A 22105-nucleotide genomic window follows, 5' to 3' on the forward strand; every position below is an offset into this window, starting at 1 on the left:
AATCGGCTTTCTTAAAGGATAGGGGATGCTAGATAGCGTTTTAATGGCTAATGAGGTCATTGACGAGATCAAGAAGAAAGGGAGGAGGGTATTGTGTCTGAAGGTTGATTAAAACGCGTACGATTCAGTCAACCCGGTGTTCCTATTTGATATGCTTCAGAGGTTGGAGTTTCACAAGAGGTGGATCGCGTGGATAAAAGGGTGCTTAGAGTCCTCTTCGGTATCTGTTTTGGTAAACGAAAGCCTTACTTCTGAGTTTAAACCGACAAGGGGACTGAGACAAGGTGACCCCTTATCTCCTTTCCTCTTTCTTATGGTTGCGGAAGGCCTGGCGGGGCTTGTCAGACAAACGATCAAAGTGAATGTGCTCGAAGGTGTGAAAGTGGGTATGGAGGTTGAGTTAAGTGTGTTACAGTTTGCAGATGATACACTCTTCATGTGTGAAGATTCGTACACCAATGTTTTCACTATGAAGGTTATCTTCAGATGCTGTGAGCTTGCATCAGGGCTCAAAATAAACTTCCACAAATCTATGCTGACGGGTATCAATGTTGATAGTCCCTCTCTAGATGTGTATGCTAAAATCCTACATTGTACAATTATGAGGATTTCATTTAAATATCTGGGTTGGAAGTTGGTGGTAATCCTAGAAGGAAAAGGTTTTGGGAACCTATTGTGAGTAAATTTAGTGTTAAGCTAAATGCTTGGTATAGGAGATTTCTGTGTTTGGCAGGTAGAATTTGCCTAGTCAAGTTGGTTTTCACTTTGGTACCTTTTTTCTATTTATCCTTCTTTAAAGCCCCAAAGTCTGTATGTGATAGAATCATTAGCATTCAGAGAAGCTTCTTATGGGGGTGGGGAAAGGAAAAGAAATCTATCCCTTGGGTGAGCTGGAAAAATTTGTGCAAACCCCGGGAGGAGGGAGGGATGGGAATTAAAGATGTTAGACTTTTCAACGTTGCTCTGCTTGCAAAATGGAAGTGGAGGCTCTTAAGTGACGAAAAAGGTAGGTGGAAAGATGTTCTTCTATCAAAATATGGTATGCAACAAGCTCATAGCATGACAAATTTGAAAAACCATTCTTGGTGGTGGCGAGACTTATCTAAAAGTCGTGGTGAAGGACAAGATGGAGGATGGTTCCAAGGAGCTGTTTGGTGGAGAGTGGGTAGTGAGGATAAGGCCAGACTATGGGAGGATGTATGGGTTGGAAGTTGTACCCTCAAGGTCTTGTATCCTAGGATGTTTTCTTATCTATGAATAAGGGTCTTAAGGTGGCAGAGGTAGGGAAGTGGAAATATTTCGTATGGATTTGGGGGCTTAGATGGAGGAGGGAGAGGTTCCATTGGGAATCATGACAAGAAGTAGAATTACTAAGGTTTCTTTCTAGGGTAGAGTTGCTAAAGGAGATGAAGGATAAGCAGGTTTGGGAAGGCAACGAGTCTGGGAAGTTTTCGGTGAAATCTGCGTATGTGCGGTTAGCAAATCACGTAAGAGGACCACATCATGACATATTCAACTAATTATGGAAAGTTAAATCTTCCCCAAATGTACTGACAACGGCGTGGAGGGTAATGGTGGATTGTATTCCAACAAGAGTTAATCTCGCAAAGAGAGGGGTGGAGATGCTCGCATTGGAGTGTGTTATGTGTAAAGTCATGAATAAATCATCACACCATCTCTTTCTTTAGTGTAAGGTGGCCCAGTGTGTGCAGGATCGATGCTTTAGATGGATCAATATTTTTTATGTTCACCATATGGATCTGAAAAGTCACTTCGAGCAATTCTACTTACCACAAGGTTTTTTTTAACTAGAATATGTTGTTGATAGGTATGTGGGTGGCTGTAATCTGAAGTATTTGGAACAAAAGAACCTTATTATCTTCAAGAAGGGGGTTGTGGATAAGGAAGAAATTTTTCATATAGCATAAGTGAAATGCTGGCTACGGTTGAAACATAGAATGTGTGTCTTTAATTTTTCTTTTTTTGATTGGTGTATGAGTCTAATTTTGTGTATTCAAAAATAGTAGTGAGGGGGTTGGTGAAGCATAGCAAGTTCATGTGGATGCTTACTTTGTCATCTCTGAAAAGCCCCAAGAGTAGGTGGTCTGTGGTGAGTGGTTGAAGAAGCTAAGATAGGAATGGTTACTTTATCCGAGGGGTTTTTCCTAGTTTGGCCTAATATTTATGTGTGGTGTAAGGGGCCTTCTGTAGCAGCAAGATGAGGATTAATTCTGACGCTAGACAAGTTTTTTTCTAGTTTTGTACCCCTAGTATACACTGTTGTGTGCTGCTGGTGCGTGCTATAATTTGTTTAGCAGCAAAGATTATCTTAGAAAGGATGTATAAGTTCTACTCACATGGGTCTAAATCTATATAGCTTCTGGATAACGTGTGGAAGGGAGGTGTCGTAAAAGATAATGGTTGATAGTGAGGGCCTGTTGCACCAGTTCTCCCAGTCATCCAGCTAGAGTAGTTGTTGGTTCTGTTTCACAAGTTGAAGTGTGCATTTCACATTGGTCTTAGGGATTTATGCAAAAAATGATGAATTCTGATGTGAAAGTCCCGAATGAGTTGAACATTGAGGTGTAGGGTGTTAGAATATATGGCCTTAAACGAGAGGGGGGGGTGAATTGTTTAAGAGGGATTTTCGCAAACTTTGAAGGTATAATGAAAATCAATGCTGAATGACAGAGAAAGAAATCAAAGAAACAAAGAACCAAAACGGTTTCAAGATGATATCAGAAAAACAATCGGTTGTTGTTTCTTCGAAACAATCGGTTGTTTTTATCAGCAGTTTATAAAAACAAATTAAAAACAGAATTTAAAGAGTTAAGGGTAAGAGATAAGCACGCAAGCAATTTATACTAGTTCACTCTTACACCAAGAGCTACATCCGGTCCCTAGAAACCACTGGGTATTCCACTATGCAATCAAAACCAGATTACAAACACCACACACCAAAGTAGTGACCTTGAACCCCTCAAGAAACACACTACCTTTGGCAAACCACACCAAGAGTGTTGATCTTGAACACCTCAAGAACACACAACATTCCTTGACAACACAGCTACAGAAATACAGTAATCAAGGAAGAAGGGAATAGAATACATCTGGGTATTACAAAGCTTAAAGATCAAAATTACAACCCAATCCTATTCCACACATTTAAGAATGATCCAAAGCTCTTTCAAATTTTGGAAAAACTGTTTTGATAAAATCTTTCTGTTACTCCAAGATTAGGAGCGTAAAACTACCTTTATATAGACCAACCAAGTGGTCAAAAGCATTTAATAAAGGAGCCAAGTTAGTTAGGATCATTTAAAACATATTAAAACCGCTTAACAGAATTCTGTTAAGGTTTTCAGGAAAACAATCGGTTGTTTTGTCGAAACAATCGATTGTTTTGGTTTGACAGCAAAGTCAACCAAGTTTTTCAAAAACAGCTAAGGTAAAACAACCTGTTGTTAGGTAAAACAACCTGTTGAATTTTTGACAGCTTTTTAGAAAACACATCCTTTCAAAATGTTAAAGATTCAAATGAACTTGGATCATCTTAAGAAGTGAATTAACAAGTTTCAAACAACTAGACAACACACACACACCCAGCAGCAAGGTCTTCAAGCTTTCCTCTTGGATTTTGGAGACATCAAAACATCTTGTTCAACATAGGGAACACTAGTTATGTTGAATAGAAGAGTTGTCTAAGCCTATGAAGTAAGAAGACCAGTCTTTGTCAAACTTGAAGGCTTGCTTGCAACTTAATTGGAAGCTTTATCTCGCCAGTTTGAAGCATTAATAGTTTGTTGGTAGGTGGAAGAAAGGAATGCATGGAGGTTTTGTGTTATTGATGCTGCCACTGTTTGAGTTAATAGGAACTTGAGTTGGTTTTTTGTTTTTTTTTTTGCTGCATAGATGGTGCTTAGTTGTTGCAGTCTTGGCGCATAATTATGCATTTTTAAGGAGCCTAGGCACAGTGGTTTTTCTGTTTAGCAACTATAAGTAGTGCTCTGGTTGTTTAAGGTTTTGGCCTAGTTTTAGTGCAGATTTATGCCATCTGTCATGTAGGAGTTGTCTTTAGCTTATTTTTATAATTTGTTAAAGCAAATGCAAAAGCAGCTTAGGCCTTTGTGCTTGTTAATTGTTTTGGAGTGTAAGATGTACTATGTATAAGGGTTAGATCTTATTCTTTTTTATAACGTGTAAATGCAATTGAGTTGATTTTGTTGTATACCTACTAATTATGTTCACAATAAACATCATACTGGTCTTGTAGTTGTAAGATACATCAAACTTCGACATTTTGTAAGAAATTATGTAAATTAATTTATATAAAGTGACTCACATGACTTAGAGTTTGGGCTTTGGGTCCGAATATGATTTAATAATAATAATAAAATTAAAGGCCCATTGGTTAATGTGAGAAATATATATCTGATGATATACCTAATGGAAAACCTACATCTGATGGAGATTGGGAACTAAAGGCTATAGGGTTCTGTCTCTGCAAATAATAGTTGTCTCACTGTTAACCATCATGAAAGTGTGTGACAAATACGAAATTGCTAAGAGATAGATTGAGACAAAGGAGATAAAGTAACTGCTCAATTAGGATCACTCATGGATCAAGGTAAGTACCTATTCCTTCTTGATTGTATGATTGTGTGAGAATCATGATATGATAAGATCTATTTGTGAACATAATTGTATGTGCTAAATTTACGTTTATTCATGTTTAAATTTACATTTTTTGTGATTCTCCATTAATGTTTTTCCAAAATTTCAAGAACCCTAATTTTAAAAATTATTCTCAATTTTAAGAATCCTAATTTAAATTTAGGATTTATAGATTAAGGTTTTCATTCCTCTATAACAGATCCCTAATTGTCCTAAACCATCCAAAATCAAAGAATCCTAATTTTAAAAATAATCCCAATTGAAGAACCCTAATTTTAAAATTAGGGTTTATGGATTAAGGTTTCCATTAACAGACCACTAATCGGCACCCAACGCCATTAACAGCGTTAACACCCTGCACCTCTGAACCCATTATCGGAGTCGCTGCCGGCGCGAAACCGCAAGCCACCGTTGCTCGCGTTTTTCTCCGCCACCGCTCTTCCCGGCATGGTGGTTCGTCGGTTGGCGCGGTGGTTTCTGCGCTCTTTGGCGGCGTGGATGGTGTCGGGGTTGAAGAAGGAAAGCGCGGTGGCATCGGGGTTGGAGAGGGAGAATGACGGGGTCGCGCAATGTCCTTTTTGGTGGCGCGATTATCTTTTTCCTGAACAGGGTCCAACATCCATTAAAGGCGCGGTGACACGGGGGCGCGGCTGAGCAGGTGACCCACACCACGTACAGGGAGACGGCGGTGGGGAGCTGTCGAAAAGAAAGGGAGAGTAAAATGAGTAGGGTTTTTGGTGTGTGGTAGTATCAGCTTCGGCGTGGATGATGCAATGGCAGGGAGGTTCACGGAATTGGAATGCAACATAATGTAGGATTCAAAATATTATAATATAATATAATGAAATCCGTGAATGAATTATTTGCACTTTACGTTATCATTTTTTTATTAAGGTTTTTTTTATTAAAGTTAATTAAAGTTTTTTTTTAATTAAATTTTTATTATATTATAATGTAATTTAATTTACATTAAATTAAAAGTTTAATCAAAGTTTTTAATTCAAATTTTATTATGTTATTATAATTAATTTAATTTGAATTATATTAAAGTTTAATTAATTGATTGAAAGTGAGGAATGGAAAATTATTTTTCCGCTTTATGTATTTTATTTTTTTTTAAATTATGATTTTGGAATTATTGTATGATAGATTTGTAATCACCAAAGTGATCAAATCTTTATGTTTTATTTAATTTCAAATTATGGATGAAATTTTATTTCATATAATGATGTTATTTATGGAATTATTTGTATGATAGATTTGTAATCACCAAAGTGATCAAATCTTTAAGTTTTATTTAATTCCAAATTATGGATGAATTTTATTTCAATTAATGATATAATTTCTGGAATTATTTGTATGATAGATTTGTTAATCACCAAAGTGATCAAATCTTTAAGTTTTATTTAATTCCAGATTACTGATAAATTTTATTCCAATTACCTATAGAATGGATGCTAAATTATTTATACATATGGGTAAATGGAAATTCATTATTATAGGGCATTTTGGATCACCCAAAGGTTGATTAGTTGTCCTTATAATTGATGGATATGATTGTTGGTAGTGAGTATGTGTTATTAGTTTTGCTTGTATATCCAAAGATAACAAGTGTTTCTAGTTAATGCATATATCTTACCAAATAAAGTTAATACTATTAGCATCATTATGTTTTGTGTATTAATGAATCTCCCAAAGGAGAACATTAGTATACATAGAATGTTTTTTGAATTTGTATTGTATGTTTAGTTTATGACTCAAAGTATTAATGTTAAGCATGTGTGATCAAGTATTTGTTCCTATATCTTTATGCGAATGAGCATAACAAGTAATATTAAGTCGGCTCTTCCCAAAACTGATAGTGCAAAAGAATTTATGAAATTTGTGGAAGAGCGCTCCCAAACTATTGATAAGTCTCTTGTTGGGACATTAATGAGTACATTAACCACCATGGAATTTGATGGTTCTCGTACTATGCACGAACATGTCATTGAAATGACTAATATTGCGGCAAGACTTAAGTCTATTGGAATGGCAGTGGATGAGAACTATAACATGTTAGTTCAGGAAGAGACTAGATTGAAAAATCGAGGAAACCACTTTATACATTATGTGAACAATCAGGGAGCTGGAAAGAAGGTCTTCAAGAAACATGGAAAGGGTAAAGGACCACTAAAGATAAATGAGTCCTCTACTAAGCTCTAGAAGAAGAATGGCAAATGTCATTTATGCAAGAAATCTGGACATTTCCAAAAGGATTGTCTGAAACGTAAGGCTTGGTTCGAAAAGAAGGGTAAACATAATGCTTATTATGTATGTTTTGAATCAAACTTAACTGAAGTTTGACATAATTCTTGGTGGATTGATTCTGGATGCACAACTCATGTTTCTAACATGATGCAAGGATTCCTTTTAACCCGAACCATAAAGCCAAATGAAAAGTTTGTCTTCATGGGGAATAAAGAGAAGGTTCTAGTGGAAGCAGTCGGGACTTATCGTTTAATCCTCGACACTAGATTTTATTTAGACTTAATGGATACTTTTTATGTACCTAGTATGTCTAGGAATTTAGTTTCATTGTCTAAACTTGATGTTGCTGGATACTCTTTTAAATTTAGGAATGGATGTTTCAGTTTATATCTGCATACCTATTTGATTGTATCTGGTACTCTTTATGATGGATTATATAAATTGAACCTTGATAATCTATATGTTGAAACTCTTATGACCTCGCATCATAATGTTGACACTAAACGTAGTTTAGTGAATGAATGTTCTGCTTTCTTTTGGCACAAACGTTTGGGACATATCTCCAAAGAAAGGATGGAGAGATTGGTAAAGAATGAAATACTTCCAAGTTTGGATTTTACTGATCTGAATGTATGTGTGGATTGCATTAAAGGCAAACAAACAAAACACACAAAGAAGGGAGCCACAAGAAGTACTCAGCTTCTTGAAATTATACACACTGATATATGTGGACCTTTTGATGCAAGTTCTTTCAATAAAGAAAGGTATTTTATCACCTTTATTGATGATTTTTCACGTTATGGTTATGTCTATTTACTGCATGAAAAATCGCAAGCAGTGAATGCCTTAGAAGTTTATATAAATGAAGTGGAAAGACAATTAGACAGAAAGGTGAAAATTGTCAGGTTAGATAGAGGTGGTGAATATTATGGAAAGTATGATGAAAGTGGACAACACCCTGGTCCGTTTGCTAAGTTCCTTGAGAGGCGTGGTATTTGTGCTCAATACACAATGTCAGGTACACCACAACAAAATAGTGTTTCAGAAAGGCGTAATCGAACCTTAATGGATATGGTTAGGAGCATGTTAAGTAAGTCAACTGTACCTGTTTCATTGTGGATGTATGCTTTAAAAACTGCCATGTATCTGTTGAACAGGGTTCCTAGTAAGGCAGTTCAAACACCTTTTTGAATTGTAGATAGGAAGGAAACCCAGTTTGAGACACCTGCATGTTTGGGGATGTCAGGCAGAAGTCAGAATATACAATCCGCAAGAGAAGAAATTGGATGCAAGAACAATCAGTGGATATTTCATTGGTTATCCAGCAAAGTCAAAAGGGTATATGTTTTACTGTCCTACCCATGACACAAGAATTGTTGAATCTGGAAATGCACGGTTCATTGAAAATGGTGAAACCAGTGGGAGTAATACTTCACAAAATGTGGAGATTAAGGAAGTTAGAGTACAAGTTCCTTTAACTAGTACCTTTACTTCAAGTATTGTTGTTCCTAATGTAGTTGAGTCACTCAACGATGAAGAAGAACAACAAATCAATGATCATGAAGAAAACAATGAACCTGTAGTAGAACAACCACAAGAAATAGTATTAAGAAGATCTCAAAGAGAAAGAAAGTCTGCTATTTCGAATGATTATGTGGTTTATCTACAAGAGTCAGAAAATGACTTAGGTATTGATAATGATCCAGTTTCATTTTCAGACGCCATCAATGATGATAATTCTGATAAGTGATTAGATGCTATGAAAGATGAGCTTAAATCAATGACATAGAATGATGTATGGGGCCTTATAGAATTGCCAGAATGATGCAAGAGAGTCGGGTGTAAATGGGTCTTTAAGACTATATGTGACTCTCATGGCAACTAATGATCTTGGTCTATTAAGTGAGACTAAGAAGTTTCTCTCTAATAACTCTGAGATGAAAGATATGGGTGAGGCATACTATGTGGTAGGAATTGAAATATTCCGTGACAGATCACAAGGATTGTTAGGTTTGTCTCAGAAATCATATATTAATAAAGTTTTAGAGAGATTCAGAATGGATAAATGTTCGACATCTCCTGTTCCAATACAGAAAGGAGACAAATTTAGTCTCATGCAATGTCCAAAGAATGATTTGGAACGGAAACAGATGGAGAATATACCTTATGCATCTATTGTTGGGAGTTTAATGTATGCTCAAACTTGTACACGACCAGATATTAGTTTTGCAGTTGGTATGCTTGGTAGATACCAGAGTAATCCAGGATTGGATCATTGGAAAGCTGCAAAGAAAGTTTTAAGATACTTGCAAAGAACGGAGGATCACATGCTTACTTATAAAAGATCTGATCATTTTGAGGTGATTGGATATACAGATTCAGATTTTGCTGGTTGTATGGATACACGAAAGTCTACTTTTGGTTATGTGTATCTTTTAGCCGGAGGAGCGATTTCATGGAAAAGTGCGAAGCAGACAGTCATTGTTGCGTCCACTATGGAAGCTGAATTTGTGGCATGCTTTGAGGCCACAGTTCAGGCTAATTGGTTGCGGAATTTTATTTCAGGACTTGGAATTGTTGACAGTATTGCCAAGTCGCTGAAAATTTATTGTGATAACTCCGCAACAGTCTTCTTTTCTAAAAACGACAAGTATTCCAAAGGTGCTAAACATATGGATTTGAAATACTTTGTCGTTAAAGAAGAAGTTCAGAAACATAAAGTGTCAATAGAACGTATTAGCACTGATCTTATGATTGCTGACCCTTTAACAAAAGGGTTACCGTCCAAAACATTTACTGGTCATGTTGTAAATATGGGCATTATGTTACTAGTGAATTATGAATGTTGTTATTAATGCTTATTTGACACTTTGAGCTCATTAATAAATAAAGTTTCTGAAATTTATGTTGTTTTCTACTTTATGTATATGCATGCAAATTATGTTATTATGTTGTGGAAAACAAATTATGTTGTTATTGATGACAATGACATTATGTTTGAACCTATTATGAATTTCTTACTATAAAGTCATATTAAGGAGAAAGGATGATATAGTAGTACATGGAAGGAAATGTGTCGATTGAAATGACATATAACCGCCATGACTCTTATTATTTTTGTATCCTTGATTATGATTAATGATAGAACCAATTTATGTAAGGCCTTTTAAATGCGCATTTATGTCATTATTAAATCATGAAAGTATTATAACTCATATGAGTCAAGTGGGAGAATGTAAGAAATTATGTAAATTAATTTCTATAAAGTGACTCACATGACTTAGAGTTTGGGCTTCGGGCCCGAATATGATTTAATAATAATAATAGAATTAAAGGCCCATTGGTTAATGTGAGAAATATATATCTGATGATATACCTAATGGAAAACCTACATCTGATGGAGATTGGGAACTAAAGGCTATAGGGTTCTGTCTCTGCAAATAATAGTTGTCTCACTGTTAACCATCACGAAAGTGTGTGACAAGTACGAAATTGCTAAGAGATAGATTGGGACAAAGGAGATAAAGTAACTGCTCAATTAAGATCACTCATGGATCAAGGTAAGTACCTATTCCTTCTTGATTGTATGATTGTGTGAGAATCATGATATGATAAGATCTATTTGTGAACATAATTGTATGTGTTAAATTTACGTTTATTCATGTTTTAAACTTACACATTTATCTTGAATTAGTGTCGTCCACAACCATACCATCAACATCTTTGTTAATATGAAAACCTAAAACAATTCAAATTTTTACATGTTTGTTCTAAACCATTCCAAACTTCTTTAAGATATCAATATTATATATATTTTTACACATGAAGATTCATTCTAGTTTTTGCAAAACTTCATTGCAAAGAAAGAATCTCATTATCCCTAGGTTAGTCATGCATCAATCTTGCATAATAGATTATGGAGTATGCCTTCATCCAATTTGCGTTTTCTTTGGAGGAATGGTGGAAGCATCAATGAAGGAAGATGAACAAGGAGCTCACGTAGAGTTTTGGTTTTCTTGGAGGTGCATGCTAGGTGTGGAGAGTGAGTGGTGAGGCCATCTCACTTGGAATAGGTGAAAAAATGAAGACTAAGTGTCTATCTTAGGGAGGTAGGAGACAATGAGTGAAATTGACACAATTTTGGCAACAATTCACTCTTCATTAATCTTCTCAAAATGAGAGTCAAGCATCTCAATTTATAGGAGAGAGAGTTGAACATTTTGGAGCCAAAAGTTTAAAATTCAAAATAAAACTCCCCAATGAGAAGGTGCCATGTGGAGTCACGCTTTCCATGTTTAGCTCACACCTTCCATGCTAAATCCTCTCCACTCCCATGTTGCCATGTGAACGTCCATGTGCTCCATGCCAAGGTATTTTCGTTCTCCAATAAGCCCTAGATGTTCTAGGGTTACATTGGGCTCAAAGAAGCCCAATTGTTACCATAACTAGTCACTTTTAACCCTAACTAGTCATATTTTACTATTGGCCCAAATACAAGCCAAAAAACTTATACTACTTGGCCCAAATATTTGGTCCAATTATTTTATGCTTCTATGCCCAATACATGGCCCATAAAATCCTAAACAACTTTATACAATTTATTTAAGCTAAAGCTTGACCCAAAAATAATGTTGACTAGTTAGCAGAAACTCGATCTTCTTGTGTTCTTCTGACCAAAGCTCTAGTTTATGTTTTGATGACTTGGAGGGCTTCTTGGATATGTTTGTACATTCCTTCACCCTAGAGTTTTCCTCTTGATTGGGCTTACAAAAATAAACAAAAGCCCAATTTAGACCCATATTTTCAATTAAATCAATAAACAACCTCTAGGTCTTCATCCTCCTTATTGTATGGTTGTGTGAGGCTGGACGGTTTCCATCAATAGATTTCTTCAACTTAAACATCATGAATTTATCATCACTAGTATAAATCAAATCATCAACATAAATGTTAATAATTGATATGTTACTTCTGATGTGTTAGATTCAAGTTCAACATACATTTGTTTGATTTTGATTGTGTGCTTAAACAACTAAGTGTAAAACATAATAGTATGTTTATCGGATCATGTTAGATGTAAAGTATTCAACCTAGCCCCACATATGCAAGATGTGTGGTTGCTTAGATGCAAGCATTGTTTTAGTTGTGCTTCATCTAACAAACGCAAGTGTTGTGCACATGGATAGTGTGATAAGCTTTTGCTTGAGACAAAAGCAAGCAAGTATACTTAGTCATATAAGTTTTTGCTTTAACAAACAATAGGTATATACTTCGTCGAATATATGCAAACCTAAAGCATTTCATGGTATATTTCAAACTCTAATAAATGCTTATTTTATACTTTAATGATTTATATGCTTCTTCATTCTTTCAATAAGAACGTGATGGAAACTACTTCTTGCAAACAACTTTTTTGGAAAAGGTGGCTATCAATGTTTATTTTCAACTTTAGAAACGAGGTCATTTTGGATTTAAAGAAAAAAACCCCTAGACTCGCCAACTCAATTGCAGACTTGCAAGTTCAACTGAGTTCATCGAATTCACAACGAGACTACCGAGTTTGCTCAAAAAATGAGTTTGTTTTCGAGTCTACTTGCAGCCATTGTTATCATTCTTCAACCATAAAGCTAGTTTGATAACAATGGTTGGGAGTACTCTCTTACTTCTAACGATGCTTTATACTTATCAACTTTGACGAACTCATTAAGTTTTGTTTCAAAAATTCATTTCACTCCAATTGTTTTTCCTTTCGTTAGTAGGACCATGATCCTTAAGTATGCTTGTTTTCTCTTAAGCTTATTTCATTGTCCATAGCCTTCCTCCCTTTATCATGCTTCATAGCTTCACGAAATGAACTGTATTTATCACTCATAATTTATTGTACCATATAGGTCACTACCTCTTCTTCACTTAACCCCCCACCACTCACAAATCCTTTCATCCAAGTTGATGTCCGCCTCTTTCTCCATCAATTGCATTTTCATGTGAATTGTCTACTTCATTCTTAGCATCACTACTGCTCACATTATTTTCATTCCTAGAATTATTTGTACAACAATTATAGAACTCCATGTCTTCTTTGAACCATCATCATTGATCTCACATGCATGATCTCCCTCATTTTCATCAGTATTAGAACGATCATCATCCCAAGCCAATTATACTTACATTTTTTCTTTATAATTTTGTTCTCAATCCCAACTTTTTCTTCCTCAACACTACAATCCTCTTTGTCTTAAGGTAAAAAATATGATAACCCTTTAACTCATCACTCACACCTAACATGATACAAGAAAAACTTTTATCATCAAATTTACCTTATTTTTCCTCTACTATGTGCACATGTGTTTTGCAACCCTAGTCTTGAAGGTGTTCTGTTGAGGGTTTGACTTTGCTCCAAGCTTCTTAAGGAGTGATGTTCTTTACAACAAGTGTTGAACATCAATTTAACAAGTAAAATGTCAAATTTATAACTTCAACCCAAAAGGATACAAAATAAAATAAAATTATCATAGAGCATGCAACCCATCATATTCATCATTGTTTTTTTTTATCCTGCTAATGCTTATGATTTTACAAACGCAAATAAATTCAACCCTTGCAACTATAAGCATAAATGAAGAACAAGAGATACATCTTTTCAATATGTGATATAGGCTTTATTGGTGATAAGTCCATATTTGTGTGTTTTGAATTTAGGATTTATCAAATGTGATTTCTATTTAATTATAAATATCAAGAACCAAGTTCAATAAGTTAAAACAAGATAGAGACAAAATATTAGAAGTTTGAATAGATTAAAAAGAAGAGTAAATTGAATTAATGTAAAAGAAACCAATTATTCAATTCAATTGGTGGAAATGATTATGAATTCATGAAACATGATTTGTATGGCACAATTTTGGAGTAGGAATTGTAAAAATCAAAGAACAACTAAAAAAACAAAGATAAAAAAGAAGAAAGAGTAAAGAGATAAAGAACATGCCACTTTCTTAAGAGAAAGATAAGTGTAAAGGAAAATCACTATTTGAATTTAGGAAAAATCAAGATAAAATTCTATAATTGAGAACTAACCTCTTAATGAACTCACAAATATAGAGGAATCACCTTAATACTTCATTCAAGATTGCAAATTATGATACAAAGGAGTGGATTCATAGGCCAACTTTTATGAAATGGAAAGTTAGGTCTTGTTTGGTTGATTCATATTCCGTTTCTAACAAAGCCCTTACAAGAATATGAAGGCTTTAAGCCTTGTTTGGTTGATACTCCTAATTTTTCAACCAAGATCCTTGTTTTTAGAAGTTATCCTTGCATCCAAATTACATGTCTTGAATTTATATAATAAAGAAAATAACTATGTTTTCTATATTTTTATTTATAAAGAGATTACAAGAAATATTAAGAGATATATTTTTAATTTCTTCTTCCAATTTCTTATACATTGTCCTTTTGTATCTTTCTCCATGGTCTTGAAAATGCATTGTAAGTTCTTTTTTTTTATCTTTTCTTTCTTGAGCCCTTGTAATAAGTTTCTTTATATGACATTGGTTCCTCGTTAATCAAGATCACATCAATTGGTCCTCAAATATTTACATGTATGAGTTCCAATATCATACTATTATGCCATTCACTTTTCTTACAAATATGATTATAGTGTTGTTTACCAGCTAACATATCTTGACAAAAAAATTGAGACTTCCAATTGAGTTAGTCCACATACCATTTTCTTTATTTATAGTGTCTTCAATCTTTTATAGCTTAAGTTCTCATACCTATGATGTCAAAGGTAAGTTAGATTTGAGGAAAAATGCAAACATTCTTCAATAAGGGCATTGATGTTGGAATTTCCATTGAGAAGAATAAACATAAGATTGGTACTCGTGTGTAATCAACCTTTTGCATGATTGATAAATATTGTATATCCCATTTTTTAGGGGCACCTGGCTTCAGAAGGGGGAAGATTGAATTGAATATGAACTCTTTTTCATAGTGATAAAGATAAACTACCTAACATAGCATATAATCATATCATCTAGGGAAATCGTTTAACATATTGTCTAATAAGAAGAATAGAGAAGACAACAAAGCATGAGCAAAAAAAAACAATAACGAGAGGTCAACACACAAGAATTTTTCCTAGTTCACTCAAATCTGGGCTACATCCAGTCCACTTAAGCAACTGCTTAAGAGCCTCCATTAACCAATACACTTGGTTACAACGAGTATTCTCACCTCTCCAAGTTGTACCTTTATAACCCCCCACAAAACAAAGAACACTCTCAAATAAAACACAAAGAAAGCTCACAAGGGTATAACTTCACAATGTGAATTATAATGGTTTAACACTTAACACAAAAGACTAGACACTAACAGTTTGATTAGACACTCACTATAGCTTTTGTAATTTTAGCAAGATCGCTTGAATAACTTGAATTTCTAGGCTTGTCTTATTTTCATTCTTTATCTTCCCTTTATATAGCTTTTCAAATTCGTCCTTTGATATTTGAATTGGTTAAGTTGGATTTTGAAAAATCTTCTTATCTCCATCTTTTTGTGGTAGACGCTCAAAACAAAATGCTTGGATTTTTAATCTTTTAATTTGTATTTGCTTTGAATTTGTTTAAGAAATTAATTCAAAAGTATTTAAAATATAGGTTAGGAGAAACAAAATAAAACATAATTAGAAAATCTTTTTGTTCAAATAATACATGATGCTAAAAACAAAGTACTTGAAATTTTCAATTTTTCAATTCGTTTATGTTTAAAAAATATCTAGAGATATTTGTAATATATCACAACAAATAGAATCTATTTAAGCAAGATAATTTTGAAAGAGATAATAAAGATATTTTTTGTTTTATAAAAAGAAGTTGTTAATATCTTTTTATTTTACAAAACTTGTAGATAAAATCTTTTTGTTTTTTTATATAATATCTCTTTGGTTGAACGCATTTTTAGTAGATGTATGTATTCAAAAGACTTTGTTTCACTATTATAATAAAATGTGTATTACTCGTTCAACACGTTCATTAGATCGTCTAGCATAAACAAAACTATAAACACTCAAAGGGTCTACTGTATACTACAACTTTCACTAACCACTCTTAGATCAGTTAAATAATAGATAAAGCATATTCAAATCACAAATAAGACATTCAATCTGAATTTTGAATTTTGTATGCAATCAACTATTCTTATTAGACTATATATCATGAATACATGTTGTAAACACTTAGAGGGTCTACTAAATACTAGAACTGTAAAAATAATGTTTAGAACATTCAAGATACAAGTAAATAATTCAGTTAGTATTTGTTATAATCAAAATATAAGAACATAAATTTCACATATAATATTCTAGTCATCAGACCATCTAATTATTCATAGATCATCTAAATGCTTATACATTTTGGTTCAAAGTTTCAATTTCAACAAATTTTCTCTTCTTTATGAGAATTTCAACATATTTTTTTTCTTTTGCTTCTAAGCATTTCTCATTCTTTTTCTTTTCATATTTTTCTCTCTTTCTTCTCTTTTTATTTATTTTCCTTCTCTGTTTTCTTTTATTTTTCAACAATGAGTTATTCACGTGAGGAGGTAAGGTAATGGAGTACTTTCTTGGCTAAAAATCCAAGTATTATTTAGAACTCAATTAGTCATGGCTACAACTCTAGCTTTATTTGGAACAACAACTGCTCCTGGATAGACAACTTAGAGTACTGTTTGGAATACAACCACTCCTAACTAAGACTTAAGTATTCTTTGGAAAACAACCACTCCTGACTAAGAGTTTTACATAGAAAGGTGTGATATAAATGATCATAGGGTTTGCTCATTAGATAGAGAATCACATCTTTTTACAAATACAATGTTTGAATACTACTAGTTTGTTCAATGACGACTAACAATTTTCTTGTGAAGTTTAGGGGCGCAAAAAGCTTTGGGCATTAAAATTAGCAGTATTTTGATAATTATTGGTCAATTTGTTATATTTTTTCAATTTGGAAGATTTATTTATGTATGAAGTTGAGAAAAAAGTCATTGCAAACCCTTTTTTCCTGTTGAGAAACTTCACTTCAAATCTCCATCTTCAGACATTCATTTGTTCACGCATGAAAGTAAAGATGCATTAAATGGCTCCCTGCAACATTAAATTATTATCTCTTCTTTAAGCAAGATTTTGATAGCCGACATGACTTATTAGACCTTAGAGTTTTCACCAAACCTAAAGTAAAGCATAAGACTATATGAGGTAGATCATCTTCCTAAAGTTGACACAAGGTGTGTCAGAATGTGTATTGACATGGAACAACTTTAGCACGTCATTCAAGAGATATTTTATGTTGACAAGAGCTTTATGAGATCTTTTTGGTGAATGTGAAAATGATAACATTCTTTGCAATATAGAATAAGCTCACAAAATTTTGTTAGGTACAATGTTATCTTATAAACTATGTGTGTTTCGTCTACCGTAGACACTTCTTATCAGAGGAAACAAAAGAACATGTGTGTTATATCGTATGTCAGCCAAAACACTTTGGGTATCACACAACCTATTTAGAAATTGTTGTCTTACAAACCAAACATATTCATGTTTACACTTTGTTATTTAAGAACACTTAATCAAAATCAACAACAATTTGTTGGACTATACTTTAACACAGTTTTTCAAAGCTTCGACACATAATATACACCCTGAATAAGAAAAATAGCATCATTAATTATCAATCTTATACTACCATTTCCAATTATAGACATTCAAGAGTTATTTCCACACTTAAAAAAAAAATTAGTGTTCTTCTACCGTGTTCGAGAACATTCATCTATCTCCATGCATATGATTAGAACATCATGAGCTTAAGAACCATGCATCATTGCTTTTGGCTTCATTTTTTCTACAAAAGTCATCTAAAGAATCTTTTCTTCTTCATCCAATTATTTAATTTGACAATTTGTTTGATTTGGTATATTCATAATGAAAATGCCCAAAATTGTGGCACTTAAAACACTTCATTATGACCTTTAAGAAAGATCATCTTCCTCGTTTGCATACTCGATCTCGATATGCTCATCTTCCCTCTTCCAATACTTTTTTTCACCTATGAGTACTTGTTCGCAATCTTTACTACTTCTTTTAAACTTCTACTCATGAACCACCATAAAAGCTTTAAAGCTCTTCTATGGTTCTTGGACTCAACATAGGTGATTCTATTAATGTTCAAATAGTTTTCTCCACCACCTAATCAAACATATCTTTTTTGTGTTTCTCATTTTATTGGTCACTCCCATTACTCTAGTAAAATATGCAATAATAATTTTAGATTCTTCATTTCAAGCTCACGAAACTCTCTTCTAAATTAAGAAGTAACTTCTTCATACAATCATTGTCCCAATTTTTTGTTTATAAGAATTTCAAGCAATATTAAATGTACACTTATGCACGACTTGTTCAAAGATTAATGTATTAATAACAGGAAAAAAAATAAGTTTTGATTTTATGATCCTTTATTTTGATATGTTCTAATTGTTGCAACATTACATCAATCAAGTTCTACTAATTCACTCTAATAGCATATATAAACCATTAAAGTAAGAAATTTTGGTTAAAAACATTTCATCACTTATGTATTATACACTCGTCTCTCTTAATTAAGCTATAATTTAGTTATATGCATGAGGTAAAATATAGACTATGATGCCAACATGTAAAAAATAATAAAAATATATGCAAGGTTCTTTATATACAATTTAATAAACAAAGATTTCTTAATATATATATATATATATATATATATATATATATATATATATAGTAACAATAACAACAACTCATTCAATATGTTATAACGTTGAAGATATCTTACCTCTTTCCTCCTAACTTCAGTTAGAGTAATTATACTTCTTTTCGATTATAACTACTCATGATAGTTTCCAACGTAGATTTCTTAATATAAATGAAAGGTTGTGTCTTGGTAGTTTCTTCTTACTTTTCTGAAATTTCTTGGGAGCTAACCCTTGGTATAAAAAATGTAACAAAAAAATAAACAACACGGATATAAGTGAGCTTGCAAAGAAACACTCAAAAAGTTTAGTGGTTATCCAATTTGTAATTAATTAATGATTGATTTATATATGGTTTTGGAAGATCAAAATAATTTGATATTTTTAATTATATCGCAAATTTCCAGAACACATTTTTCTTATCAGCATATCTCCTAGAAATTACTTTTTCTCTTCTTTTATAATGGTCTTTCATTAAATAAAAAGAATTTATTTTTTATTTGTTAATTTTTGAATTTTAAGACGATTTAATTTCTTTTTTCAATAATATCTTTTGTTTTTATTATGTATTAAAATTTATGTGAACATTAAATTAAAAGAGAAAACTAGAAATATATAATAGATAACTTATTTAAAATTATATTAAAAAAACTATAAAAAAAAACCTTAAGCCCGCATTATATAGAACTATTACTATTCATTAACAATAATTGTTATAAGAATCTCATATCTTTATTGTTTGGATATAATTATCTACAAAGTATATCAATTTCTTTGCCGCAGATTTCATTGTTAACACCGTGACAGTGGACATTGTGTAAATCACTTCTGAATTTCAACCTTCATTGTTGCTTGTTAAATCCGAACAATTCTATCTCCTTGCAAATAATTTTTGCTTTTGTTAAATCTAGATTCCTCAAAAGAGGTGAGAACGAATTCATTATTATATAAGTTTATAGCTAGTATTCATATAATATATATTCCAATATCTTTTGCAATTTCAAAATTATATTGAATCAATGCAATAACTTTTATAAAAATGTAACTACAGAACTTTATATAAAAAGATTAAATTATATTAGTTTAAGTTACCAAAATGTCAGTAATTTTATGGGCGAATATAAATTTTATATATATAGAAAAACGAGTTCTCCATAGGTTAGGGAAAGGTTAACATGATCGCCGGTTGATAAAGTGGCGTTCTCCATAGGTTTACATGATCGCCGGTCGACGAAACGGCGATTTCCATGTGTGCGTAGTCGGTGCTCGTCGAAGATATGCAAAGGTCAACAAGATCGCCAGTCGAGGAAGCGGCGTCCTCCATCTGTGTGGAGTTGGTGGTCGCCGAAATTATGCAACGTGTATGGGTAACTCGTCGCGTGGCGAGGAGAATGAGGAATGCCAACACTGGGAAGCCACTTTTGGCCACAATTCTATACTGGCAAGTCAATACAGATGAATAGCAAAAACAAGAGATTGGCTGGTGGACATTACTCAAAAAACACAAATCTCCGACTTATGCAGCTCTGGCCTATGTTTTCTGTTGCTAGGCTATGTAGTGTGAGAGGAGGAAGGAGGTGCTGTGGCATGTGGGGATGATTGTTGACGTTGTTGATTATGTGTGTTCTTGCTTTCCTAGTGTTATTAGAGGTACGGTGTTGCTTTAGTGCTAGCGTTTGCAGCGTTTTATTGCAAACAGCTCAACCTCTTGTTTCTATGAGAGTGTTTTATGTAAAAGGGTTGAGATACCCCTTTGTATCTCCTCTAATTTTAATTCCATTCTTTGCTGATAAAAAAAAAATATAGAAAAACGAGTATGAAGAGTTACTTCCATAATAAATTGATAAAAGGCTAACAAATGGATATTGAAATTATTTACTATCTCCTTTTTACCACAGAAATAGTTATCTCAGAAGAATTAATAAGTTAAACTTAGTTCTGTTACTAGAATCTTAACGTTAATAATCACAAAAGTATAAAAGAGATTCGGTGAGAGGAAACTGAAAGAGACTAAAATACAAAAGGGAAACTAACAAAGAAAGTAAATAATCCAATTAGACGAATTCATAGAACAATTCCTCTTCTCCAAAGATCCTTACCTAGGACTTTTCACTTGCTATGTCATGATATAATACATGCTACACATATCAATATTTAATGATGAAAGACACCTGTTTATTAAATATAATATAATTTTAAAATTGTTTTATCTTAAAAAATATTTCTCTTCTTAATTACAATCTACTGTAGTGTAGAATTGTTAAGATATCAACACTTATCTATTATTTTGCATTAATATTTTTTTACTAAGACATTCTGATCTCATTGACATTAATATAAAACCAATATTATAGGCAACCTCATAGTTCCTCTTTCAAAAATTGTTCATATTGTTTTCTACATAGTTTCTGAGAATGGGAAGCATCAAAAGAGAAAGAAGGGTATTGAAACTAGTGCATCCTGGTAAACACATTGAGGTTCACAGCAAGCCACTGAGAGCAGAAGAGGTTATGAGGAAGAACCCTAGACACTGCATAACTAGGCCAGATGTTTTCAAGTTCCCATGGATTGTGGTCAAACCTGAGTCAGTTTTGCTTCCTGGAAGTGTCTTCCTCATTGTTCCCAATCACACAATCTATGACCTGTTAAAGGCCAGCACAACACAAAACCATGAGCACCATTCTCTTGATAATCAAACCATTAACCTTTTGCTTCCCTTCCTTTCTCCCGAGCCAATGTCTGAAGCCATGAACAATGTGTGCACGCATGGTGAAAGATCACAAAACCAATCCCATGCTAAGATTTGGCCAAATGTGGCTAGCAATGAAGGAAAGAGCCAAAAGAGAATGGAATTGATGGATGTATCAGGTTTTGAGTTTAGACCTTATTACAAAGCCTTGGAATATTATGAAAAGTTCTATAGCATAGACATGCTAGACCCCAACAATGGTGTTAACCTAGGGTTTGTATCAAGTGAAGAAGTCACTGGGTTGAAATCTTGTATAAGAAGAGCCAATAGCATGCGTAAGAAGCTTAAACTTAAGGTATCATTCAACATATAGAAATCAAAAACCAGTGAAGGGATGTTATAAATTGGTAACATATGTACATACTTCTTATTTTCATTATCTTCTGAGATTCTTGCTATTTTGTAAAATAAGTGAAGCCTACGCTATGTAGTGTGTACCACAGTTTTATTAAAAACTTGTTTTTCTTTTAATTAAATATAAATTATATTATTTAATAAGAAATAATAAAATTAATTCTGAAGTGTAAAAATAATTGATGGATATACCATCAAAGATCACCCAAAAGATACTGTACTATACTAAGCCTGTATTGAATATTCGATCAACTTGACGTTTCACCTTAAAAACAATATTAAAAAGTTAGGTTT

The sequence above is a fragment of the Phaseolus vulgaris genome, chromosome 8 (assembly GCF_000499845.2).
Source record: "Phaseolus vulgaris cultivar G19833 chromosome 8, P. vulgaris v2.0, whole genome shotgun sequence".
Taxonomy (NCBI): Eukaryota; Viridiplantae; Streptophyta; class Magnoliopsida; order Fabales; family Fabaceae; genus Phaseolus; species Phaseolus vulgaris.